This window comes from Elaeis guineensis, chromosome 2, assembly GCF_000442705.2.
Source record: "Elaeis guineensis isolate ETL-2024a chromosome 2, EG11, whole genome shotgun sequence".
Classification (NCBI taxonomy): Eukaryota; Viridiplantae; Streptophyta; class Magnoliopsida; order Arecales; family Arecaceae; genus Elaeis; species Elaeis guineensis.
The window spans coordinates 12589948-12609247 of record NC_025994.2 but is presented as its reverse complement, the minus strand read 5'-3'; positions in this window follow the sequence as shown (position 1 = coordinate 12609247).

Below are 19300 nucleotides of genomic sequence, written 5' to 3'. Positions count from 1 at the left end.
TAGTGAATGCCATTGGATTTGAGAGATCCAGAAATCAAATAAACCTGAAGTATATAGGTAGTTCCTTAGGCTAGGTCATATAGAAGAAGAAGTGATTTACCAACTGGAGAAAAAATAAGCCTTTGGGCTCATTGACTGTTGAGTCATATCTAGTCTATGAATCATCTCTTTGAGGATTAATGACCAAGCTGTCCTTTGTAGAACAAGAGGATAGGACCGCTAAGATACTTGTCCTAGTACATATTTAATGTGTGTGGCCCATTTGATGAGCCAGATGAAGGAGGTTATCTTTACTTTATTACTTTTATCGATAATCAGACATGGTATGGGTATTTGTATGAGATATAAATTTGAAGTCTTTGAAAAGTTCAAAAAAATCAGATGTGAAGTAGAAAAGTAAATCAAAAAAATTCTAAAGATACGTCGATCAGATCGAAGATGCAATATCAAAAAAAAAATTTATGATTATATCATGAAAATGATATAGTTTCATGATGGAATCCTTCTTGTACACCTCAAGTCAGTGGGATATCTGTGAGGAGGAATGGTACTATATAAGATATGGTCTGGATCATCATGAACATCATTGATTTAATTTTTATTTTTTTAGGGACAAGCTTTAATTTTTGAAATTTAAATTATTTTTTTTTTAAAGTTGGTCCCATCACACTGTATGAGATATGCAATGACAAACAAATTAGAGGATAGATCTACGAGAGCTCATATAATGGGCATCCTAAACAGTTTGAGATACACTTTTCTTTTCAGTGGTTCACAATGTGATTGTGGGCAATCATGCTATTTTCTTAAAAATAATGAGAAGATAAGCTCGAAGAGAAATTCTTAAAAGAGCAACGAGTCATAGGATCTGTAGAATCTATTCATGATGAACCAGTTCTTGTAGTACCTCCTCCACCTCGTAGATCAAGTAGGATCTCCCATCCTTTTAAAAGGTACTTAGTATTCTTATAGAGGATTCAGAGAAAATGTTTCTCAAGAAAGATTGAGAACATAGAGATGATCTTAAAATCTACAATGAGATGATGTCGGACATCAACCCTGAGAGATAGATGTGTATATAGCCCTCCTAAATGGATGTCTTGGGAAGATATCTATATAGAGCGTGTTGGAATTCGGGGTTAATTTGGTGCATGCATATGTGTTTCAAAATTTTTATTTTTTAAACACCACAGTGGAGAATAAGATTAAAATATTTTTAATCTAAATTTTATATGTATAAAAATATAAAACCATATGGATCTATTTTATATGCTGAAATTGATATATGATGAAATTTAGATTGTGATCAAATTACATACCTATTTCGCAATCTCTTTCTCCAAAATTGAATTTGGAAGAGATGAGGCTCTCTGTTAGCCACGCAAATATCTGACCTCTATGAGTATCCACTCGAGATTAGTCTGAAACAGCTCTCTATAATCTAAATTTTGATTCTTTAAAATTCAGCCTGCTGAATCTGAATGAAGCCTAGATCACGATCAATACTTGATCTTTCTCGTTGATCTTCTTTTTCTCCTCTTCTCTAGAGTTTTTTCTTGCTATGTGCTGCTACTAGATATTAGAAACCAGCAAGAAAGAGACATTCAAACTTCTCTAGGCGTGGAACTCCTTGGGATGCACGTCTCGAGGAAGGGTTGTATAGAACACCCAAGAGAAGAAAAAGGGAGAGGAAGAGATGGTGTGAGAAGAGCCTTTGGGTGTGAGGAGCTATTGATTTTGATGCTCTAGGGATCTTAGGGAAGGACCCTTTAAATAGGCATAAGGATTGAATCCTATTTAATCTCATAATATAAGTCCTACTTGCATTAGGATTCCTATTAACTTAAGTTATCCAACTTACATTAGGAAGCCCATTTGGCACCAACTATTGAAGTTCTTGCACCTATAATTAGACACACTTTTTTGCACCCAAGAGACACCCCATATGAAAATCAAAGGTCCTATAATTAATGGACATGCCCAAATTGATCAAATCAAAGTGGCGTCTCATAATAACTATTAAGGAGATTCATAAGGGACTTGCACCCTTAATTTATGTGATCCATAATCTTAGACACCTAACAATTGGAGTCTCATAAATTTTATTCATATAGGTTATTAGCAGTTAATTAAGTTAGAATTAACTTATCAAATAAGTAATTCTAACAGAAAGAAGAATTGGGTCCAACCATGTGCTAGCAAAGTTACCATGAACCAAATGGATTTCTCTAAACCCAATTGATACTTCATAAGCTTAATTACTTATTTCAGACCTAATTTTTTTATTGTGTGACCTCATAGATTTAATTCTATCTGGTAGTGAGATATACAATAATCTCTATCATCGTATCATTGAAACTCTTTTCAATGGATCGAAACAATTCTACTCTAACTCAACAAAGATTATCGATTCAAAACAACCCTAGTGAGCTCTCACAATCCATCAGTGATACCTAGCAGTATGTAGTGATAATCCAGTAGAATTGAAATAAACTTCTAGGTGTAGTTAACATGTAATTTAGTCTCTCTATCGTGAGTCCTGACTAGATTATAGGTCATTGATAAATCATCAAACCTCAACATCAGTCATATGATAGATTGATTAGCTCAAGTCCAGTTGTGACTTCTATGAAAACTCTTTTCCATCAATCACACTATTGTGACCACAGACTCTTAGACTTAGCCTCTTAAATCTCATAGAACTACTCCTCTCTATCAAGGTCGATTGATCCTATCTTGATGCGCACCCCACTCTTACAGTAGATCAACTGTCGCCAACATCCACTACAAAAGCTCGTTGAGACCCATATTTATGTGTCAATCAAACTCCAGCAATCTCACTGTGAGCAGCAGTACTATCTCAAGTCAAAAGACCAGTCACATAACTATAGCATCGAGACAATCACTGATGATTGAATAAAAATTCAAGTGATCTCTCATATGGTCATGCTCAGTGCTAGTTGTTCTCTAACAAGCATCCGTACTTGTCTTCCCGTGTCTCTAGATAGTAGATTAGAGACCTATCTATCCCGAAGGAAGTGATTTGTGTGTTAGTCTATTTGGATCTATCATCATCCTCATGATGATCCTATGATCAGAAGTCTTTAAAAATTAAATACATGTCTCTAATTCTCAACACTTTGAGAATATGTATTGAAACTAATTTCATGAATGGTTCAAAGATACATTATACTTGAATGAAAAAGAACTTGTCCCTTTTATTGATCATATCAATATTGTTGGTGCAAAATTTCTCCGATGTCGGAGAAGCTGGAGTCGAGGGGATCGCGATCGCCGTCGGGACCTGCAAGGAAAGTCTAAACCGGAGTTGGGGGTGCTCCGGCAAGATCCTCCGATGCTCAAGTCAGTACTCTGCTTCAATAGAAATGGAGTACTCGAATGAGATTTTAGCAGAGTTTTGAGATAGAGTTTTGAGCTTAGAGGAGAACGTATCTGGGGGGTCTCTTTTATAGACGGGAGAGTGTAATCGATTGACAGCGACGTCCGTAACTGTCTGATAGTGGGCCGTTCAGGGCCACATGGAGTTTGTTACGGAGAGTAGTGATGTCCGTTGTCGTGACTTGCCAGAGAGTGGTGGGGCCACATGGAATTTGTTGCAGAGAGTAGTGGTGTCCGTTGTCGCGACTTGCCAGAGAGTGATGGGGCCATGTGGAGTTTATTATCGAGAGTGGAGTGGTGTCCGTTGTCGTGACTTGCCAGAGAGTTTGGGCTGGACGGCTGAAGCTCGTTTGGGATGTCTAGTGGAGCGAAATAGCTCTCTGTCTCAGCAATCTAAGAGAAGCTCGGATGTTTTCGAGGTTGCTGACGGGTTAACTGTTGTTGGGTGCCTTAGGCATCGATGCTGCAGATGAAAGTCATCCACTGGAGGAGTCTGGAGGACACTGTGGAAGGTCAGCTGGTGCTGTTGAAGGTTGATGGCTGGAGAGGTACGGAAGACACCGGAGACAGTCGGTCACTGTAGAAATCCGATTGCTGGAGCCCGTCCGTTGTAGAAGTTCGTCCGGAATCCAACCGCTGTAGAAGTTCGGACAGAGTCTGATTTTTGTAGGAGTCTGGAAGAAGGCTGCTTACTGTAGAAGCTCGGATGGAGATCGGTTGCTGTAGAAGTTCGGATGGAGATCACTTATCATAGAAGCTCGGATGGAGATCGATTGCCGTAGAAGTCCGAATGGAGACCGCTTATCATAGAAGCTCAGATGGAGATCGATTGCCATAGAAGTCCGGATGGAGACCGCTTATCGTTGAAGCTCGGATGGAGATCAGTTGTCGTAGAAGTCCGGATGGAGACTGCTTATCATAGAAGCTCGGATGGAGATCGATTGCCGTAGAAGCTCGGATGAAATCTGCTTGCAATAGGAGTTCAGAGTAGAAATCCGACTGCTGGAGCTCGTCCATTGTAAAAGTTCATCCGGAATCCAACCGCTGTAGAAGTTCGGATGGAGTCCAGTTCTTGTAGGAGCTCGGATGAAATTTGGAAGGCGGTCGACCACCATAGAAATTTGGACGTGTTGGGAATAGTGTCCCAAAGCCAATCATCAGTCTGTTGATGGTTGTGCTCTTTCTTATATTAGTATATGAATTATAAATTAATAAAAATTATTTTGATATTTTTCATCATAAATTGTTTCATCTTCTAATGAACTCCTGTGTTGTGGTGAAGTCTTTAGGACTATTTAGACTCGACAAAAGAGGATTTATCGTTTAGTCCTTAAACCTGTTCGCGACCAAATGATACGTTGTTACCAAGGACAACAACGTTTATCAAGCATAGATCATTGTATGCTATATGGGTTGGTTGTCCTCTTAATCAAGGAGTGTGGAGACACTGGTATGGCATACAGGTGAGATGTAAGGGTACATCTGCATTGAACGTGACCGACTCTGGAGCTTTTTCTGCTGTCAAAATTTACTCCGATGGGATATGGGTATAACTGTCCCTCCGACCTGAGACTGCCACAATGACTTGCAAGCAACTCACTGCACTTAGGCACTGGACTACTTGAATTTCTAATTCAGTGATGGAAGGCTGCTGGGTGTAGTCAAGTACTTGACTTGTCAGTGCGTGTGTCAAGATGAGATTGACCACTCCAGTTTAAGGAGCTGTGTACAGTCGTGTTTTAATTTAGCAAAATCTTGGCCAGGGTAGTCCTAGTGAGGAGCCACAGGACTGTTTGAGTTGAGCATGATTCGGATGATCTGATCAAGATTGACAGTTTAACCCTGAGTTGTCCTATACATAGGGGTCAAAAGGGATGAATTATACAGTAACCATATTCACGTAGGTTCTGAATGTTGCGATTGTGACTATTCGACCTATCCAGACGTCGGGTATTATTGCTAGATGGTCACTTTGATTAGTACAGGAATTGGTTTCTGTGCTACCGATTTAAGTTCGAACCTGCGGGGTCACACACATTAGAGATTCCTATCTGATCTGATGGCTGGTGAAGAGTCCCACTGGACTGAGACTCTTCGACCAAGAGTCCTAATACTCGGAGACTTTGATTCCTACATGTTTGGGACTCTGTGATTGAGAATCAAGATTCTCTGATCATGAGTTCTACACATTTTGGGTACCGGGGTCAAGAGTCCCACTAGTTTGGGACTCTTCGATCAAGGTTTCATATCGATAGACTTTGATGCCCGATTGCCCATCAGATTTGGACTCAGTATTTATGAGAGATTTAATTAGTGATTTGATCACTAATTAACTCAATTTGATTGAGTAATTATTTTTGGATCAAGTCCAATTGAATTGGATTCAGTTGGGTTTGACCTGATTAGGTTAAGAGTTGACCTAATCGTCGAGGTGGTTTGGTCCCTGATCTGATCAAAGATTGGGCTTAGTCAATTCCTGATTTGATTAAGATTTTATTGAGCCTAATTAAGCCTAATTATGTTGGGTTTAACTTAGTCTAATTGTGCCTAACCTATTTTGATAAAGTTAGTTCAATTAGATTGATTTAAAATTTCAAACCACCTTTGACTTATCTCCCTGCGCCACCTCACCCACCTGCGCCTATTTGAATTCATGAGAAACAAGTTCTCATGAATTTTCTCCCATACAGAAGCCTTCCCACGCTCCTCCCTTGTGCGCCATTTGAGTGGATAAAGATTGATTAGTTGGCCATTCAAATTCAAATGATGTTTGAATTTGAATGAGCAACTAATCTCATGCGCCACCTTATCCACTTGTGCGCCATTTGCTCTACATGAGAAAAAGTTTCTCGTGTAAATTCTCCACGCACAAAGAACCCACACCCCTTCTCTTCTCACGCCTTGAGTGGATATGGATAGGTTGGTTGGCATTTGAATTCAAATTCGATTTGAATTCAAGTGAGCAACCACTTAGCTTTATCCTCTCACGCGGTGAAAATACTGTAAAGATGCGGTCTTGCACCATTTTAAAAAGAAAGAGAAGGTGGGGCATGCATATATCTGAACTGAGAGAAAAAGGGTGGCATGAAAAAGGCCTTCTGCATGAGAAAAGAAAAGAAAAGAAAAGAAAAGAAGAGAGAAAGGGTGCAGGGTCTTTTGTGAGTATCCTAGGATTTCTGCCTAGGGTTCGAAAAGTGAGAAGGTGAGCTACGAGTATCGTGAGCCCACCAAACTTTAGGAAGAGCTTCATCAATCTCTCAAGTTCCTTTGCTGACAATCCGGAGCATCTGAGGAGTCGACAGACACTGATCGAAAGAGTTCGATTAGCATCGGCCATCGAAAGGGTTCTGCAATGAACTAGCATTCGTGAGAAGCCGATCAGACCGGAAGCTTCGTGTGGATGATCCACAGAGACTAGACATACTGTGTGGCTGCATTACGATAATTAGACCTTTTCGATGATGATCAGACTGCAGCGATCGACTACCTGCACGAAAGTAATGTGTTTTGAACACATAACAGTAAAACATTTACTGTAGAATTCAAAATTTTAAATTTAAATGCATGCTATATATATCATATTTAGATCCTTGTGTAGGGTTAATACATGTTAATTAATTAGATTAATTAATAATTTTTACTGTAAAATTATAATTTTGAAAAAGTTTTAAAATTATCATTTTACCCCTGCACTGAAACAGACTTAAAAGGATGGAGTCTGGCTACTGTAGAAGTCCTACTGCTGGAGAAGCTCAGACATTGACGAAGTCCGAAAGAAGCTCGGAGTATAGTCGATCATGACAGGAGGAAGTCTGGAAGAGATTCGGAGAGTAGTCGATCACTGTAGAAAATCGGCTGATAGTGAAGTCCAGAGAGCATTTGAAGCGGTCCGATAGATGAATGAAGGAGCTCATTATTGGAGAAGTTTGGATGGCATGATAGGAGTTCGTCCATTGGAGGAATCTAGAGGACACTGTGGAAGGTCGACTGCTGAAGGAGTCCGGATGGTACTGCAGAAGCTCGGACGATCGAGGGAGTTCAGAAAGACGTGGCACAAGGTTGAAAGCTGGAAGAGTCTTGGGAGGGTTGGCCTCTTACAAATTTCAGCCAGAGTTATTTTATACCAAACACCAGTCCCCCTACTTTCGAGTTCGAGTTTTGAATGAAGGAAGTACAGAAAAATTTTTACAGTCGAAGTTGCCTTCCTCAATTTTCGTACTCAATTATTTTCGGATATCTTGACGTTTGGCGCACCAGTGCTGGGGTCTTTTCAAATTGAGACGACCCGTAAAGATTTTTTTAAAATTTTTGCTGGAGCGTTGCTCTAGGTACGGTGCCATAATGATTCTGTCAGTTGTCAGCCATCTGCCACGACGAGTGGGACACGCAGCAATTATAGATCGGCTAAAAGAGATCTGCGATCATCATTGCACCAGATCCTAAGGCCTATTTAAACCCGTCCTCCTCCTTCAGGGGTTTCACCTTGCCTGAGATTTTTCTTCGATCCCTTCTTCTTTCCGAGAGCTTCATCTTCCTCCAGCATCCCTCTCGATCTTAGGCGCTCTTCGGATCGACCCCCATCACCCTCGCTGTCTTCCTGCACCTCTCGGACCAGCCTAGGTTAGTTCTGAAACCCTTCTTTTTCTTGTTGTTCTTTCATTTTTTCTCCTTCGCGTTCTGCCTGTTCGATTTCTCCGCAAGCGCCTTGTTTCTTATTTTTTTCAATTTTTTTGAGATTTTTTGTGGTTTTCACTTGATTCAAAATGTCCTCCAACATTTTCTCCTCTAGCGGTTCTAGAAGTTCGTCCGTTCCAGCCCCCCAAAATCCTAGTTCTATAGATGGATCTCATCCGATCTTTGTACCAGACACCATTCCCAGCTCTCTGACTTCGGACGAACTCTCATTGATTAGGATTCAGTACAGGGTTCCTCCGGAGTACGAGCTTGAGCTTCTCGGGCCAACTGACCGGGCTAGCATCCCTCCCCCTGGCCGCTTCTGCTTATACCAGAAAGCTTTCCGCACCGGACTTCGACTTTTACTTCCACCTTTTGTTGTTGCCCTTTTTCACTTTTTAAACATTTCTCTAGTTTCTGTAGCGCCGAACTCCTTTAGGTTTCTGATAGAATTTTTTTCATTCTGTCGTTTAGTCGAAGTCTGGCCAACTCTTTCTTTGTTTAAGAATTTCTATATCTTCAAGCGTCACCCTTCAGCGAAAGACTGGTGGTACTTCTCCCCCCAATTCGGTAGAAAGGGGTTGCTGAAAGGTGTCCCCTCTTCTATCCACAACTGGAAGGAGAGGTACTTCTACGTCCGATGCCCGACCCTGATGCTGGGGTTGCCCCCCTGGGGCTCCCTGAGGGACTCCATCTGTCGGGCTTCTAGCCTGGGAAGGGATGACCTTGAAGCCTCCAATAAACTTAAGGCTTTTCCAGCTCCTCTCCTCTCTGACCTTCTGAAGGAGCAACTCTTATTTAATATTGGCCTGAGCCCTCTCAATCCTGTCGGTATATATATATATATATATATATATATATATATATATATATATATATATATATATATATATATATATTTTTTTTTTTTTTTTTTCTCAAGTCATTCGCTGCTTCCTCTTTCTTTTATTCTGTTTCTAAGCCGTGCCAACCTTCTTTCATTGCGGATATGGACGCAGACGCGGCTCGGATGCTAGCCAAGGGTCTCAAGGCCCATAAGAGCAAAGGCGCCGCAACTTTTGGGTTGGCAAAAAAAGTGAGGGTAGGGGAGACAAGCTCGACCGTGGCTGCCCAGGCAGCCATTGCCGTTGATGCTCCCTCCGACGTTGAGCCCACAGTCTCTCGAGCTTCTTTAAGAAGCCCTCCGGTCGAGGTTCCCGCTCCAGAGTCTCATCCTGAGGAGGCACCGGGGGCCAAAAGGAGGAGAAGGAAGAAGACGTTGGCCCGCAAGATCCGCAGCAGCAGGGCTGCCACTGAGGGGGCCGACGGCTCTAAAGAGGATCCGGAGGAGAATCCCTTCAACAATAGAGATTTAATAAAAAGATTGATCAATGGATGCATCATGTCTGAGGTCGTCCACAGGATCATCCACGTCGATCCTGAATAGCGGGTCTGAGACTCTCTAGGGTCCTTTCTTGAGGTAGGCTGATTTACTTTTTCCTTCCTTTCGCTTTTTTACTTAGCTTATTCCTTAGCTTTCATACTGACTTCCTGGCTGTTCTTGTAGATTGGACACCAGCTCATCGCCAACATTGAGGCGATGAACAATGTAAAAAGGGAAGCAGCCCAGACGGAGGAAGGCCGCCAGGCTGAGGCTGCCCGCCTCAAGGAGAAGGTCACCGAAGTCGCGAGTCTCCAAGAGGCACTGCAGAAGGAGGAACAAACCTTGACAGATCTGAAGGCCGCCCTGGAGGAGGAAAGAAAGATGGCAGAGGCCGAGGTCTCCAAGCTGAGGGAGCAGATCCCAACCCTAGTCTCGGAGGCACGGGCCCAAGCAGTGGAGGAGTTCAAGACCTCCTCCGAGATGAGGGATCTGAACATCCAGTTTGGCCATGCTGCCTTTATCAAAGGCTTCAAGCTTTGCCAGGAGAAGGTGATCGAAAAGTTTCCCAAACTCGACCTCGGCTTTCTGGATGAAGCATCCGACGATGAAGCCAGACCTTTCGAAGCCGTTGCCGGTCTCCCTCCAGTCGGGACCTCTTCGACTGCCACGGCTGCCACGACCGACCTTCCGGAGGTGTCGAGCTCCTTCACTCCTGCTCCAGAGGTTTGAAACCTCTAATTTTGTACTTTTCTTTTGTTATAACTTTTTCTCTTTCTCTTATACTTAAGAATTATTCAATCAATAGAATCAGATTCCTCTTTACAGAGAGCTCCTTTCTCTTCTTCTTTTTTCTCTTTTTTTTTTGCAATGATTTGCATTGTGATGCTCTTATTTTCCGACAATAGTGCCCTATCGAAGCTCTTCCTCTACCGTAGGAGATTCCTCTGAAGTCCATGATCCAGGATCTGAGAAGGAAAGTTCGTCACCTAACGAAGAAATCAAAGAAGATGGATGACGAACTTCACAGGCTGAGGAAGAGCCATTCGGAAGCCACTGCAGAGGTTACTCGCCTTCGGGACCTCCACAAAAAGGGCTTCATGGACTACACCCGGAAGAAGACCAACTTTGTGAAGGAGCTTGAGGAACTCCAGAAACACGCCAGCGATCGATCTTGGACTCAGGCTTTCAAGATCAGCTCCCATGAGGTCAAGTTGGCGACCGCACGGGAGAAGATCGGTCAACTGGAAGGGAGCTCGTCCTGACTTACAACTCAGGCCGACCACGACTGGGACTGGTCGAAGAAATTCTCCGACCTCCAGAAGCAGCTACAGGACGTCGAGGTGAATTACAATGCCTACCGAGTCGGTTGGTGTGGGCAAGTAGACGACTACAAAAGGAGGCTCAAGATGGTGACCGACGAGGTTGCTCGCCTTCAGAAGTAGTTGTCCGAGAGAGCCCAGGCCATTTCGGTTCAAGGCTCTGACGAGCTCCGCTTTTTGAGGGGGACCATGGAAGAACTGTCCGTGGCCCTTGGGCAGGAGAAGGCCAAACTGCAGTGGCTGAAAATTCAGCTAGCCTATGAGCAGCAGGCGGCCAAGGATGCAGAAGTGGAGTCTGAAGTTCTGAGGAAGAGGCTTCGAAAATCGAAGGGCGAAAGCCAGCGATTCCACCAAATGTATCGGGAGATGCTGTTAAGAAAGAAGGAACTGGAAGAAGAAGTTGAGAACTTAAAGCAATCCCTGATAATGGCTGGAACCGAAAGTTCGAAGTCAGAAGAAGCCGAGCTTCCTTAGAGCTTTTTTACCTTTTGTTCCGTATATTCTTTTCTTTTCTGGTTGTTTCTTTTTTTTTGGTCTTCAAAGGCTTTTGTAATGCATTCTTTACTAATGAAATAAAATAAAATTTTCTCATTACCTTGTATACTCTTGCTCTGAGTTGTTGTTTATCGAGCTTCTCTTATCTTTTATCTTGTTCGATGTCGATATTGTTTGAAGGTTCCTGATCATCATCGTGTTGATTCATCCTTTTTGTTCACGATCAAAGGTCTTTTCGAGACCATTCGAGTTTGATGCTTTCTCCTGGTGTTCGAGCTTGGGGCCTGAACTTTTCGTTACTTTGAGGAAATCTATTTTCTCCTGCTAGTGTTGGGTTCCCCCTTAGAGACTGAGAATTTTTGACAAGAGTTTTCTTCCTCATTGAGACGAGATCCCTTGTGTCTTAGATATAGTTTGTTTTTTTCTTATCTCTAGTGTAGCTCGTCGCTTTTCTATTTTCTCTCTCCCTTTCTTTATGTTTGGGCGAGGGTTTTTTCTCTGCTCCTGATGGGGTTGTAGGGGTGTAGAGGAGCCACTGAGGGGGCTCTTCCCCTCATTCGGTCTTAAACGATCAGATCTTCGTTTGTGTCAGGATGAGGTTCTTCTCCTATTTCTGACATAATTAATTTCAACTCATGTTAGGACGAGATTTTTCTTCTGTTCCCAACAGGGCTGTGGGGGCACATAAGGACCGTTGCAAGGGTCTCTCCCCCCATCCGATCTCTAAATAACTGGGCCTTCGATCTTGCTCACGTTAGGACGGGATTCTCTTCCTGTTCCTAACATGACTGTGGGGGCGCATAAGGACTGTTGCAAGGGCCTCTCTCCCCATCCGGTCTCTAAATAACTGAGCCTTCGACCTTGCTCGTGTTAGGACGAGGTTCTCCTTCTGTTTCTAACATGGTTGTGGGGGCGTATAAGGATCGTTGCAAGGACTTCTCCCCCCATCTGGTCTCTAAATAATTGGGCCTTCGATCTTGCTCATGTTAGGACGAGGTTCTCCTCCTGTTCCTAACATGGCTGTGGGGGCGCATAAGGACCGTTGCAAGGGCCTCTCCTCCCATCCGATCTCTAAATAACCGGACCTTCGTTTGTGTCGGGACAAGGTTCTCCTCTTATTCCTGACATGCTTAATTTTGATTGTCTGAAGAAGCTACTCCATGTCGTTATAAGCTCATGCCAAAAGAAAAGATATGCGAATATGAAATTTTTATTTAAGACAAAGTTATCGGTAATACATTCGTAAATTTTTTGAATTCCATGGTCATGGAAGGTCTGCTCCTTCGAGCTCTTTTAGATAATATGTTCCGAACCAGACTACCTCCCTGACTTCATACGGGCCTTCTCAGTTAGGGGTAAGTTTCTCTTGGTTCTGAGATTGTGAAACAGTGGCTCACCGAAGTACTAAGTCCTTCGCTCTGAAGGCTTTGCTCTTGACCTGGGAGTAGTAGTAGCGGGCTACTTTCTGCTTGTAGACTGCCATCCGAACTTGAGTTGTCTCCCACTTTTCTTCTAACAAGTCGAGGTTGGCCTTGAGATCTTATGAGTTGCGCTGCTCGTCGAATATCATAACTCGTGCCGATGGAAGCTTGAGTTCGATCGGGATCACGACTTCTGTTTCGAAGGCTAAGGCAAAGGGGGTCTCCCATGTGGGCAGTCTTTGGATAGTTCGGTATGTCCATAACACATGATAAAGCTCGTCTGCTCAAGTTCCCTTTGCTTTTTCAAGTCTCGCCTTAATTCCTTGCAACAGAGTCCTGTTAGTCACCTCGGCTTCGTCGTTTGCCTGCAGATGGGCTACTGACGTGAAGTTATGGGAGATGTTTAAGTCCTCACAAAATTTAGCAAACTTTGCTCCAGCAAATTATCATCCATTATCAGTAATGAGAGTTCTGGATAAGCCGAACCTACAAACGATTGACTTCCAGACGAAGTCCTGCACTTTAGCTTTTGTGATTTTCGCCAAAGGTTCGGCTTCGACCCACTTGGTGAAGTAGTCAATTACTATCAGGAGGAACTTTCGCTGCCCGGATGTCTTGAGAAAAGGTCCAAGGATATCCATCCCCTATTGTGCAAACGGCCATGGGGCACTCAAGGGTGTAAGTTCGGAGACAGACTTTCTTTGGATACTCGCATATCTCTGACACCGATCATACTTTCTGACATATTCAATGGAGTCATGGTATATTGTAGGCCAGTAATAACCTTGTCAGAGCAGCTTGTGGGATAAAGATCTGGCCCTTAGGTGACTTCCGTAGACTCCTTCATGTACCTCCCACAAGGCAAAGTCAGCTTCAAAAGGTCGGAGATATTTCAGGAGGGATAAAGAGTATGACCTCTTGTACAGCTTGCCCTTATAAAGGATATATCGGGAGGCCTGGTTTCTAAGCTTTCAAGCTTCTTTTGCATCATGAGGAAGAACCCTGTTTTTGAGGTATGCAACCAGTGGATCAATCCAGCTGGGTTCATGGTTGATCTCCATCACAAGTTGTGGTTCTTCCGTACTTGGACACTTCAGAACTTCAAAGAAGACTTCCTTGGGTAGTTCAGCCGGAGTCAGTGTAGCCAACTTGGAGAGAAGATCGGCCCTGATATTTTCTGCTCTTGGAATCTGCTTGATGTTAAAGTTGCCAAAGGCAGGGATGATCTCTTTTACCTTTTCGAGATACTTGGCCATACTATCCTCTCGAGTTTCATAGTTTCTGCTGACTTGTCCTACCACCAATTGAAAGTCATTGTAGACTTGAAGCTGATCTACTTCTAACTCTTTGGCGATCCTCAGTCCTGCAATCAGAGCTTCATATTTTGCTCTGTTATTTATCGCAGGAAATTTGAAGTGCAGTGCATACTCCGCGATAATTCCTTCAAGATTGATCAAGATCAGGCCTGCACCCACGCCTGATATGTTGGAGGAACCGTCCATATAGAGGGCCCAAAAACCATCAAGGAGATCTGTTCTTTCTTCAGGGGAGTTCGGCTGGAGCCCTGGGTTGTCAGTTTCACCTCGTTCAAGTTTGGCTTCTTCCGGGATAGTGCATTCCATTATGAAGTCTGCTAATATCTAGGCTTTTATCGTCAGTCGAGGTCGATAGTTGATGTCGAATTTCGTGAGCTCGACTGTCCATTTCACTATCCTTCCGGAAGTATCTACTCGATACAGAACTACCTGAATCGGCTGGTCGGTGAGCAGTGTTATGGTGTGCCCTTAAAAATAAGGTCAGAGTCTTCGGGCTGCAATCAACAGGACGTAAGTTAGTTTCTCTAATTTAGTGTACCTGATTTCGGTGTCTCTCAATACTCGACTTATGTAGTAGATCGATCGTTGAATCTTTGCTTCCTCCTTAATCAGAACTGCTGCGAGAGCCACGGGAGAGACTGCCAGGTACAGAAACAACTCCTCTCCAAGTTCGGGCTTTGCCAATAGCGGAGGTGAGCCAAGGTGGTTCTTCAATTCGTCGAACGCTTGCTGACATTCAGTGATCCAACAAAAGTTCTTCGGCTGCTTGAGAGTCTGAAAAAAAGGTAGGCACCGTTCGGTCGATCTTGAGATGAAGCGATTCAGAGCTGCTACTCTCCCAGTAAGGTGCTGAACTTCCTTTATTGACTTCGGAAAAATCATTTTCTGGATGGCATGAATCTTTTCTGGATTTGCTTCGATCCCACGCCCCGATACCATAAAGCCCAAGAATTTTTCTGAGGTTACTTCAAAAGTGCACTTGGCTGGGTTCAGCTTCATCTTGTATTTTCAGAGGGCGCTGAAGGTCTCCACAAGGTCAGCGATGTGGTTCATTGAGGATTTGCTTTTTAGGAGCATATCGTCCACGTAGACCTCCATGTTGCGGCCAATCTGCTCTTTGAAGATCTTGTTCACCAGCCGTTGATAGGTCACCCCTGCATTTTTTAGGCCAAAAGGCATGACCCTGTAACAGAAAAGATCACGGTCAGTGATAAAAGCAGTTTTTTCTTCATCCTCTGGTGCCATCCTGATTTGATTATAGTCGGAGAATGCATCCATGAAAGTAAAAAGCTCGTGGCCCGAAGTTGCATCCACTAATTGGTCAATTCTGAGCAGGGGGTAACTATCCTTCGGGCAGACTTTGTTCAGCTTTTTGAAGTCTATACACATCCTCCACTTGTCGTTCGCCTTCTTGACGAGAACCACATTGGAGATCCAGTTCAGGTAGTTGACTTCTCTAATGAACCTGGCTTTTAGGAGTTTATCAACTTCCTCAGCTATTGCTTTCTGCCTTTCTGGTGCATGACCTCGGATTTTTTTCTTCATCGATCGATGTTTGGGATCAATAGCTAGACGGTGTTCTATGACTTCTGCATCAATCTCCGACATGTCCGTCAGAACCCAAGTGAAAACATCTGTATTCTTTTGTAGAAAATTGATGAGCCATGTCCGTACCTCTTCTCCCAAATTGGAGCCGATCTTCACCATATGCTCTTCATTCCCATCGTTCAAAGGAATTGAGACAAGATCTTCAATTGGCTTATCCCGTTCTTCAGCAAGGTCATCGCAGGTGTCTAATCCATCAACCGGACAAGGGTCAGACTGACCATTTCTTTGTAAGGCTATGTTATAGCAGTGTCTTGCCAGGACTTGATCTCCTCTGACCTCTCCGATCCCTTGGCTTGTAGAAAATTTCAATTTCAAATGGTAGGTCGATACCACAGCTCGGAGGGCGTTGAGGCCAGGTCGGCTGAGTATTGCGTTGTAGGCAGACGGCGCCCTTACTATCAGAAAATTCACTTGTGCTCTAGATTGTTTCGGATATCGACCTGCAACTACGGTCAAAGTTATTACTCCTTCCACTGGCATAGCATCGCCAGTGAACCCCACCAATGGAGAGCTTATCGACCCTAATCGACCATCCAGAATGGATATTTTTGAGAATGCATCATAAAATAAAATATCGACTGAGCTTCCACTATCAACAAGAATGCGGCGTACATCATAGTCAGCAATATTTAAAGAAACTACAACCGCATCATTATGGGGGAATTGAATCTCTCGGGCATCTTCTTCAGTAAAGGTTATAGATTCTTCAGTCCTCTACCGCTTGGGCGGTCCGGCCGATTCACTGGCTGCTCCCCACTGGGGTCCTCCAGAGATGGTGTTGATGATCCCGATTGGAGGTCGATCTTTAGGCTGTTCTTTCCTCTTTGATGGCTCTGGTTGTGGTAGGGTCCTCGACCGATCTTTCCTACCTTCAGACCGGCATCGGATGAATCTATCAAGCCGACCTCGTCTGATGAGCTCCTCGATCTCATCTCAGAGCTGAATACACTCCTCCGTGTCATGGCCGTGGTCACGATGATAGAGGCAGAACTTGTTAGGGTTGCACTTCTCGAGATGTGTGTGCATCCTTTCCGATCTTGGCAGCTGCTCCCCGATCTCCATCAGTACTTGAGTTTTTGGAGCATTGAGAGGGGCGTAGCTATGGAATCTTCCTGGGGGAGAGCTCTATCAAACTCTGTGGTCCGGACTTCTCTGTCTACGAGCTCAGGGGGGAGTTCGTACATGCTTGTGTCCGGAGAGAGTTCGAGAACGTGGTCGAGCCTCACTCGATCCTTTTCTAGCTGCGGGCTTGCTGGAGTCACCCGCCTGCCGCTCCTTCACGGCCTCCTCATCCTTCAGCTTGAAGGCTTCTTCTGTTCGGACATATCTTTCAGTCCGAGCCAGCAAATCAGCGAAGTCCTTCGAATACTTCTTTTTCAAAAAAAATAAAAGATCATTCTTTTGGAGACCGCTCTTCAGAGCGGCCATTGCAACTGATTGGTCCAAGTTTCGGACCTCCAATGCGGTGGCGTTAAGATGGATTCTCCTCCTTTTGCTTGATGTTGATGAGGGACTCCGAACCTCTCCGGGGACGTCGGCTGCTGACAAAGTGAGCCGCAAATTGATGGCTCATTTGATCAAAAGAGAAGATAGTACCCATCTTCAGTGCTGAGTACCAATTTCTTGCTGCTCCCTTCAAGGTAGATAAGAAAGCTCAGCACAAGATGGCGTCTGACGCGTCATGGAATAGCATCATTGTCCGGAAGGCCTCCAGGTGGTCAACCGGATCCGAGGTCCCATCTTAGCTCTCAAATTGGGGGAGCTTGAAGTTCGGCGGGATCGGTTCCTGCATAATCATTTGAAAAAAAGAAAAATCAGTACAGATATCCTCACCGTAAGCAGGGGGAGCATGGCGGAGTTCTTCGATCCGTCGGTTCATCTCTTGGAACCTTTGATCCAGGAGATCCTCTCGACTGTGAGTCTCGAGGGTCTTCTGGCAGAACGGAGGTAGAGACCCTCCAGGGGTGGAATCATGATCAGACAGAGGGCTCTCTGCCCTCTGCTTTCCCTTTTCAGGGAACACAGGGCGACTGGCCTAAGTGGGCCGTCCGATCGTCAGATTCTGAAACTCCGACGATGCTCTTTCCAGCCGCATAGATGCCTGCGGCTGCTGCTGCTGCTGCATGGCCTGCACCGCTTCGGTGAGGCCCCTGACCTACTGAACCAGTAGGTCAAACTGCTCCATGCCGACTGCCATTGCTGGAGAAGAAGGAGCCTAAAAAATTAGAGATGAGGTCGGAGCTTGTGGATCTCACTGAGATCTGGCCATGGAGGTCGTAGATCGACTGGTGGATGCCTTTCGAGGAGGCATCAGGTGGGGATCTAGTAGGAGAAGAAGAAGATGTCGAAGAAGATGACCGAAGACAGTCCCATTGAGTACTCCTTTAAGAACAAGGGTCCTGCGAAGACACAGCACCCTTCCTCTAGCGCCAATTCTGTTGGTGCAGAATTCTGCCAATACTGGAGAAGCTGGAGTCGAGGGGATCGCGACCGCCACCGAGACCTGCAAAAAAAGTCTAAACCAGAGTTGGGGGTGCTCCGGCAAGATCCTCTGACGCTCAAGTCAGTACTCTGCTTCAACAGAAATGGAGTACTCGAATGAGATTTTAGTAAAGTTTCGAGATAGAGTTTTGAGCTTAGAGAAGAACATATCTGGGGGGTCTCTTTTATAGATAGAAAAGCGTAACTGATTGACAGCGACGTCCGTAACTACCTGATAGTGGGCCGTTCAGGGCCACGTGGAGTTTGTTACGGAGAGTAGTGGTGTCCGTTGTCATGACTTGCCAGAGAGTGGTGGGGCCACGTGGAGTTTGTTATAGAGAGTAGTGGTGTCCGTTGTCGTGACTTGCCAGAGAGTGATGGGGCCACGTGGAGTTTGTTACCGAGAGTGGAGTGGTGTCCATTGTCGCGACTTACCAGGGAGTTCGAGTCGGACGGCTGAAGCTCGGTTGGGATATCTGGTGGAGCGGAATAGCTCTCTGTCTCAGCAATCTAAGAGAAGCTCGGATATTTTTGAGGTTGCTGATGGGTTAATTATTGTTGGGTGCCTTAGGCATCGATGCTGCAGATGGAAGTCATCCGCTGGAGGAGTCTGGAGGACACTGTGGAAGGTCGGCTGGCACTGTTGAAGGTTGATGGCTGGAGAGGTACAGAAGACACCGGAGACAGTCGATCACTATAGAAATTCGGCTGCTGGAGCCCGTCTGTTGTAGAAGTTCATCCGAAATCCAACCGCTATAGAAGTTTGGACGGAGTCCAGTTCTTGTAGGAGTCTGGAAGAAGGCCGCTTACTATAGAAGCTCGGATGGAGACCGGTTGCCGTAGAAGTCCGGATGGAGACCGCTTATCGTAGAAGCTTGGATGGAGATCGATTGCCATAGAAGTTCGGATGGAGACCGCTTATCGTAGAAGCTCGGATGGAGATCGGTTGCCGTAGAAGTCCGGATGGAGATCGCTTATCGTAGAAGCTCGGATGGAAATCGGTTGCTATAGAAGTTCGGATGAAGATCGCTTATCATTGAAGCTCGGATGGAGATCGATTGCCGTAGAAGCTCGAATGAAATCTATTTGCAATAGGAGTTTGGAGTAGAAATTCGACTGCTGGAGCCCGTCCGTTGTAGAAGTTCGTCCGGAATCCAATCGCTATAGAAGTTCGGACGGAGTTTGGTTCTTATAGGATCTCGGATGAAATTTGAAAGGTGGTCG